This window comes from Suricata suricatta, chromosome 14 (assembly GCF_006229205.1).
Source record: "Suricata suricatta isolate VVHF042 chromosome 14, meerkat_22Aug2017_6uvM2_HiC, whole genome shotgun sequence".
Classification (NCBI taxonomy): domain Eukaryota; kingdom Metazoa; phylum Chordata; class Mammalia; order Carnivora; family Herpestidae; genus Suricata; species Suricata suricatta.
Genome location: NC_043713.1, coordinates 50,337,068 through 50,346,183, shown reverse-complemented (window position 1 = coordinate 50,346,183; position 9,116 = coordinate 50,337,068). Strand labels below are relative to the sequence as shown.

The 9,116-nt window shown below is 42.0% G+C and overlaps 1 pseudogene; it reads left to right on the top strand.

Annotated features, from left to right (window-relative positions):
• The first annotated feature begins 273 nt into the window (after positions 1–273).
• Positions 274–1,818, top strand: LOC115277835 (annotated as a pseudogene).
• The last annotated feature ends 7,298 nt before the right edge of the window (positions 1,819–9,116 follow it).

Sequence of the window (9,116 nt, the reverse complement as noted above, 5' to 3'; positions counted from 1 at the left end):
CCTCATTCCTCCCCCAACCTTCTCGCACCTTTCACCGACTCCCAGAGCGCGCAGCCGGGCGGGCGAGGGTCTCCTCGAGGTCCGGCGCCTGAAGCCGCCTGTTGGCCTTGGGCGGGGTGAGGGACCCTCAGCCGCCCTCCCCGGCTCCCTCCTCTCCCGCTGGGAGCTGGCAGCAGTGTCTGCAGCAGCGCAAGAGGGGAGTGGCGCCCGGGGTAGGGGTGGGTAGGGGCGGGGAGGGGGGAGGGAGGCAGCAGGGAAGGGGATCGAGCCACCATGGACGACAAGGCATTCACCAAGGAGCTGGACCAGTGGGTAGAACAGTTGAACGAGTGTAAACAGCTTAACAAGAACCAAGTGCAGATGCTGTGTGAAAAGGCTAAGGAAATTTTAACAAAAGAATCAAATGTACAAGAGGTCCGTTGTCCTGTTACCGTGTGTGGAGATGTACATGGTCAATTCCATGATCTTATGGAACTCTTTAGAATTGGTGGGAAATCACCAGATACAAACTATTCATGGGCGACTATGTAGACAGAGGCTATTACTCAGTGGAGACTGTGACTCTTCTTGTGACATTAAGGGTACGTTATCCAGAGCGCATTACAATATTGAGAGGAAACCAGGAAAGCCGACAAATTACCCAAGTGTATGGCTTTTATGATGAATGTCTACGGAAGTATGGAAATGCCAATGTTTGGAAGTATTTTACAGATCTGTTTGATTATCTTCCACTTACAGCATTAGTAGATGGACAGATATTCTGCCTTCACGGTGGCCTCTCTCCATCCATAGATATACTGGATCATATAAGAGCGTTGGATCGTTTACAAGAAGTTCCACATGAGGGCCCAATGTGTGATCTGTTGTGGTCAGATCCAGATGATCGTGGTGGGTGGGGTATTTCACCGCGTGGTGCTGGCTACACATTTGGACACGACATTTCTGAAACATTTAATCATGCCAACGGCCTCACACTGGTTTCTCGAGCTCACCAACTTGTAATGGAGGGATACAATTGGTGTCATGATCGGAATGTGGTCACCATTTTCAGCGCGCCCAACTACTGCTACTGTTGTGGGAACCAGGCTGCTATCATGGAATTAGATGACACTTTAAAGTACTCCTTCCTTCAGTTTGACCCAGCACCTCGTCGTGGAGAGCCTCATGTCACCCGGCGCACCCCAGACTACTTCCTGTAAACTCCTCCTGGAAAATCCTGCCTTTGTATATGGAAGTATTCCTGGCTTTTAAAAATATATATATTTAAAAACAAAACAAAAAAAGCAACAGTAATCTATGAGTTTCTGTAACAAATTGGGATCTGTCTTGGCATTAAAACCATATCATGGACCAAAATGTGCCATACTAATGATGAGCATTTAGCACAATTTGAGACTGAAACTTAGTACAACACTATGTTCTAGACTGGTCAGTCTTCACAGTTTGCCTGCTGTATTTGTAGTAACCATTTTCCTCTGGACTGTTTAAGCAAAAAAGGTAACTAACTCCTTCATCTCCTTTTGCACTTATTTGGAAATTTTAGTTCTAGTGTTTAACTGGCATGAATTGATAGAGTTGGAGTTTTATTTTTAACAAAAATTTGCAAGCTAACTTCCACTTAACCCATCACCCTTTATTTTATTGAAATGTATAGTTAAATTAACTGAAGAAAGATTCTTGGGAGTATGTTGTCATAATATTTAAAAAGGTTTCCCTTCATTTAAACTAAATTACTGTTTTATGTTGATCTGCAGAATTCTGTATATTTGTCATGACAGTGCTTGCATCCTATTTGGTGTACTGAGCAAATAAACTTTCCATTTAAAAAAAAAACAAAAAAAAAAATAAATGTCTGGTAGAATTCCCCAGGGAAGCCATCTGGCCCAGGGCTCTTATTCGTTGGGAGATTTTTGATAACTGATTCAATGTCTTCATTGGTTATGGGTCTGTTCAGGTTTTCTGTCTCCTCCCGTTTGAATTTTGGTAGTCCAACTGTGTTTAGGAATTTGTCCATTTCTTCCAGGTTGTACAGTTTGTTGGCATATAATTTTCATAGTATTTCCTGATAAATGCTTGTATTTCTGAGGGACTGGTTGTAATAAATCCATTTTAATTCATGATTTTGTCTATTTGGGTGTCCTCTTTTCTTTTTGAGAATCCTTGCTAGAGGTTTGTCAATTTTTTTTTATTAAAAAAATTTTTTTAATGTTTTATTTATTTTTGATAGAGAGACAGAGCATGGTCAGGGGAAGGGCAGAGAGAAAAGAAGACACAGAACTGGAAGCAGGCTCCAGGCTCTGAGCTAGCTGTCAGCACAGAGCCTGACACGGGGCTCAAACCCACGAGCGTGAGATCTGACCTGAGCCAAAGTCAGAGGCCCAACCGACTGAGCCACCCAGGCGCCCCTGTCAATTTTTTAAAATTCTTTCAAAAAACCAACTCTTCGTTTCATTGATCTGTTCAACTGTTTGTTTGGATTCTATATTGTCTATTTCTGCCACGATCTTTGCTGTTTCTCTTCTTCTGATGGGTTTGGGGTGCTCTTGCTGCTCTCCTCATAGTTCCTTTAGGTGCACTGTTAGATTTTGTACTTGTGCTTTTTCTACTTTGTTGATATAGGCCTGGATTGCAATATACTTTCCTCTTAGGACTGCCTTTTCTGCATCCCAAAGAGTGTGAATTGTTGCATTTTTATTTTCATTTGTTTCCATATATTTTTTAATTTTTTTCTCTAATTGTCTGATTGACTCAATCATTCTATAATAGGGTGGTCTTCAATCTACATGTTTTTGGAGGTTTTGCCGACTTTTTCCTGTGACTGATTTCAAGTTTCATAGCATTGTGATCTGAAATGTGCATGGCATGCTCTCAATTCTTTTATATTTATTGAGGGCTGCTTTATGACCCAATATGTGGTCTATCTTGGAGAATTGTACACTCGAGGAGAAAGTGAATTCTACAGCCTCAGGATGTGGACTTCTGAATATATCTGTCAAAATCTATCTGTTCCAATGTGTTGTTTAGGTCCATTGTTTCTCTAGTGATTCTTTGTATAGTTGATTTATCCATGCTGTAAGTGAAGTATTAAAATCCCCTGCAATTATCACATTCTTATCAGTAAGATGGTTTCTGTTTGTGATTGTTTTAGGTATTTGGGTGCTTTCAAATTTGGTGCATACATTGTCATAATTGTTAGCTCTTCCTGATACATAGACCCTGTAATTATTATATAATGCCCTTCTTTAACTCTTGTTACCACCATTAAAGTCCTGATTGTCCAATATAGGTATGGCTATTCCAGCTTTCTTTTGACTTCCAGTCGCATGATCAATATTTCTCCATCCCTTTACTTTCAGTTTGAAGGTGCCTTCTGGTGAGTCTCTTGTAGACAGTAAATAGAAGGATTCTGGCTTTTTTTTTTTTTTTTTTACCCATTTTTCTACCCTATGTCTTTTGATTGGAGCATTTAGTGCATTTATATTCACTGTTATTATTGAGAAATATGGGTTTAGAGTCATTGTGTTTTCTGTAGGGTTCATGCTTGTAGTGGCGTCCCTGGTATTGTGTTCCTTGCAACTTTCCCCTCAGAGTCCTGGGATATTTTGTAGGGCTGGTTTAATGGTAATGAATTCTCTCAATTTTTAGGAAAACCTTTCTCTCTCTTTCTATTCTGAATGGCAGTCTTGCTGGATCAAGAATTCTTGGCTGCATATTGTTCTGTTCCTCACATTGAAGATTTCCTGCCATTCCTTTCTGGCCTGCCAAGTTCCAGTAGATAGGTCTGCTACACTCTGATTGACCTCCCTTTGTATGTTAGGGCCCTTTGATCCCTAGCTGCTTTCAGAATTCTCTTTATCCTTTTACTTTGCCAGTTTCTCTCTTATATGTCATGCTGAAGGTCGATTCAAGTTATGTCTGTGGGGAGTTGTGTGTGCCTCTTGGATTCAATGGCTGTTTCCTTCCCCAGATTGGGGAAGTTCTTGGCTATAATTTGTTCAAGTACCCCTTCAGTGCTTTTCTCTTTCCTCTTCTTCAGGATTTCTTATGATATGGATATTGTTCTATTTGATTGTAACACTCAGGTCTCAAATTCTCCTTTGGTGCTCCTGGATAATTTTTCCATAATTGTGTCTTCTAATTCACCTCTTCTCTCTGCCTCTTCAATCCATGCAGTGATGGCCTTCATTTTATTATGCACCTCATTTATAGCATTTTTTAATTTGTCACAACTATTTTTAAGGTCCATAGGGTTTGTAGCAATAGTTTCTCTGATGACTTCCATGCTTTTTTCAAGCCCAGTGATTAATTTTACAATAATTGTTCTAAAGTCTTGCTCACTTATGATGCTTGTATCTGTTATGAGGAATTCTGTAGCTGTGACTTCTTCCTGGAATTTCTTCAGAGGACAGTTTTTCTGTTTCATCATTTTGGCTAGCTTTCTGTCTCTTGTCAGTTTTAAAAGCTTGTTATGCACTCTGCACCTGTGAGAATTGCTGTATTAAAGGAGGCTCACTGACTTTCCAGAGCCTGTCCATTCAGGAGGTGTTCTTTAATGGTATCCCTTGGTCTCTCTTGTTGTGTCTTTGGTTATTTTATTTTACAACTCATATTGGTATTTGGGACTCTCCTCCCTTGCGATAGCCCTGAAAAGGAAAACAGACAAACACACAGGGATCAAAAGCACGCAAATGCACAGACAAGTCAAACAAACAAGCCAACCAGAGGGATAAAAAAAAAGGGGGGGGGACAAAAACAACAAAAGACAAAGAACAGTATAAAAGCATAAAACCAGAAATCCCAGCTACAAATAAAGAGCAGAGTGAAGGCAGTGATGATGGAAGAGCATATGCCAGGAGAGATGTGACAGGGGTGGGGAGGAAGGGAAATTGAACATTGACCAGGCAGAGAGACTAAAAGGCTTAATTCAGAGAGAGAGAAAGAGGAGAATATGGTAGGAGGTGAGGGGGGGGAAATGAAGATAATGTTACCCAAAGAAACTATATAGTCTGATTATTCCAGAGAGAGAGAGAGAGAGAGAGAGAGAGAGAGAGAAGGTAGCAACAGAAGTGTAGAATATGCATCAAAAGAATGGATTAAATGTGACTGTTGAGCAAACCAATGACCAGATTTCCCAGTCCAGTGGATGGAGAGAGAAGAATGAGATAAGGGAAACTATCTGAACAGCAAGAATTAATCTAGAGTTAATCACAGCAATGCATCAATGTTGGTATTGGGCTCTGGTAAAGAAAATAAAAAGGCAGCTCTTCAGCGTGGATGGATGTGGTTTGGTGTAAGCAGTTCTCGCCTCCACTGTGGGTCCCCTGGTCCTCTCTCCGAGGTCCCGCCTTGGTGGTTGTGGGGAGAAAAATGGCTGTGCCCCAGTTTCTTCTCAAACGAAGTATTGCAACTCCTTCTTTTGGGCTCAATCTCCCTGTGTCACAGCTTAACCAAGGTGAGCTGAGTTGTACTTCCCAAGCCCTGCCTTGTTTCCAGATCTTAGTCGACGCACTTTAATGATACTGCCCACAATGTACTACCATAGCCCGGGCGGCTTCTTAGCCAGGGATCTACTAGGCGAGCAGTTTTTTCTGGCTCTGCCTGGGATCAGGTCCCCTAGCCCAAGGAATGCCCCACAGAGAGAGGGAAAAAAAGCTTTCTCCGAAGCCCTGCAGTTACAGACGGGATGATAGGATCCCTCCATGTCCCAGGCTGAGGTTTTTCTCTTCTCCAGAGACAGTTTATAGCAGTTTCAGCCACTCTTTCTGTTCCCCTCATCTCTCCATGGCTCTGCGCGGAGGGGGGGCTCCCTCCCCTCGGTGCCTCCAGGTCCTGGCCCGTTTTATCTTCCCCAGTTCACAATCATGCACCTATGAGGTTGTCTTCTTAGTGGACTCTGTCTCTCTTCCTCCCAGACTCTTGCGGTTCAGTGTCATATGGCTTCAGTCCTTCCTGGTTTTAGAGATACGGGTGGGTGAAAAAGTACAGAGCTCTCTACTTCTCTATCTTGCTGGGATATCTCCTGCTAGTCTTTTTATATACTTTTTTTCTTTTGGTAAAATTGGGACATTTTAAATGACTTCCAGTTGAATGGTATCTTCTGTCAGTACAGCAAAGACCTCATACACTAGATTTATATTTTGCTTTTTGTTAATGGAGGTAGGGGTTACATGTCCTTCAAATTTTTTGATACTCTATGGTTTTCAGGACTGTAAATCTCCCTTTTCCCCTTCACTCCTCTTCCTTCCTTTTGATGTTTTATCCTCCCAGAAACTTTGTGGTTCAAAGACCCCTACTTAAAATGGCTTGCATTGTAAATCTCCTTCACCTGGATACCTTTTTAGTGTTCTCAGACTTAGGATGGATTTAGTACTGTAAGTAGCAATTTGAAATCAGTCTTTGGCCCTAAATCCCTTCTCTTTTGTAAGATTTAATAGATGGAGGCAGAGATGAGAGGAAAGAAAGAGACCAAGTTATGGAGTCAAGAAAGTCTTTATTGGGATCTGTGATTCCCCGGTGAGGTTCCGTGACTCCGGGAGTGGGGAGTCAGGGAAGTCGCGCCTGGTACAGCAGGGGCAAGGTATTTTATGGGTGAAAGACTTCTGGTCCGGTCCTGGGAGGGCAGACCACCAAATAAGGGCACTTTAGGGACGTGGCGGGATGGGATAGGTTGCCTCCTCTGTCAGGGTGATGGGAAGCTGGGGCTTCATGATTGGCTGTTTTCAAACTGGCGCAGAACATTCCAGGTCTGCAGGTGAGGGGTGGGGGTCATTGGTGCACGATGTTTTTCCAACCCACAGCAAAATGGCCACTCGGTTGCCATGCCAAGGTGACTCCCAAGGTGACTCTTCCATCTTTAACTTACAATTTTCCTTTTGTCTGATTTTTTCCCTGCAAAGCAATGCCATGGGTGAAGGTGGGATATGACCATAAGAGAATATGTGGCAGAAGTGTTTTCACTTTCTCCGTTTACTTATAGTTATTTGGAATCTATACATTCTCTCACCAAGTTATGCTGAGGACATAGTTGTGTGTGGTTTAATTCTTTTTCTTGCTCTTTCATGTTGGTGTAGGGGGAAATGCCAGGAGAGGACCTCGGCAGGAGCCACCATTTTCTCTACTAAAATTAACCAGGTTGCTTTTATGAATATGACAACTAACCACAGGTATACAGTATTTCATTTCTTATGCATTTTGTATAGAAAAATATAGGATGAAATAGGCAGATGAGGGAAAGGATTCGGACCTGAGGTCCCTGGGTGGGGAAAGACATATTTTGGAACAATGCTGGGAGTGTCTGATCACAGCCCCAGGTGTTAGGCTCCTCTTAAGAATGTAACAGATACCACCTATTCCCCCTCAGGCTTCCCTCAGGAATTTGACAAAAGACCTGACTGAAAGTAAGTAACTATAAAATGTGATGAAGTTTTGGGGTGATGGGGGGGGTTCATGGGGTCCAGAGCCAACATCCAAGAAAGAATTGTTGAAAATGTCTTTGGTGCAAAAGGGTGATTGTATTAAAGCCTGGGGACAGGACCGGGGGGCAGGAGGAGCTGCACTGGGGTTGTGACAGGTAACTCATTATGTACCCTCAGGTTGGGGGTCAGGGACAGAGTATATCTCTAAGGAATTTAGGAAGTAGGGTTTCCAGGCCCTTGAGGGGTATAGCTGTTGCTAGGGAAATACCATTTATCACTGTTTAATAAAACCTCAGTCATGAGACCCTTCAGATGTATATTGGGGAGCCATAAGCTTGGAGTATGATTGCCAGCATATATCTTGGGGCAGTTGAGATTAAAAAAAAAAAAAAGTAGACTTACAGGATCTTTGAGATTGGGACAATGTTAAGCCAAGATTCTCTTTTGCCCCTAGCAAAGTGTCATTATGAAGGCAGCTGAGCTCCTAGAGGGAGGTCACTCTGTAGGCTTCAAGGACTTGTCAGTGGGCTGTAGGCAGTAAGGGAATTTAATTTTTACTTAAACTCCTCTCCTTTGTTCATGGGTAGCTGGGAATGTCCAAGGAATATCACACCTATGACACCTGGTCTGTGTGTGGGAGGGGTGGGGGTGCCAGCCTGCATTTTGCCCTCAGCTTCCTCATCAAAATGTATGACCCACAAGGAATGATATGGCCATAGACCACTCCTCATACTATGAAAACAAGCCCATCAGGAATGGAAAACCCGGAACTCAGAGTTATCCAGCCAATAAGGGTAGAGCTTGAGAAGGAACAAGGGGAGGAGGGAAAGGGAGAGTGACCAGAACCTTATCAAACAAGGACCCTTGCCTGTAGTTGCAGGCATTCACTTTCTAAAGTCCCCTCTCTGTAAAGACAGGTTTCCTACTGTTCTTCCTTTCTGATCTCATACTCTAATAAATTTTTCCTGCTGTTCATTTTGTGCCCACCTCTTAATTCTTTGAAGCAGCAAAACAACAAACCCTGGTGTTTTGTGGTGAAAAATCTTGCAACGGTTATATCATGGAGTTTTAAAAATAAAACGCTGCTTCAAAGAACACGAATCTCTAATTTTTATGAATATTGCCAAATGATTCTTAATTACCAATGGAAAAAAATATACTTCCACTGTAGTAGAAAACATGAGAATGCTTGTTTCTTCTACCTGTTGCCAATGTACTGACAGTGAAATATTTTCCAGTCTGATATTTCACATTGTTTTTAATATTTTTATCTGTGAATGAGGTTTAGCATATCTGATTAAGGCCATTTTTCTTTCTACAAGATATCTATTAAATGGTATCCTTAAATAAACTCATTTACTTCAAATGTTTGTCAGTCTATAGAAATACAATGATTTTAGTACACTAATTTTTTTAGCCATCAACCTTGATAAATGCTATATTATTTCTCATAAGTTATATGTAGATCTCTAGAGTTTTATTGTCATCTGACAATAAAATGACATTATTTTAAAATTTATGTTTATAAATGAGACAGAGAATGAGGGCAAGTATGTGAGGAGCAGAGAGCTGGAGACACAGAATCTGAAGCAGGCTCTAAGATCGACGTGGGGCTCAAATTCATGAACTATGAGATCATGCCCTGAGCCGAAGGCGGACCCTCAACAGACTGAGACACCCAGGTGCCCCTGACATTCTTAA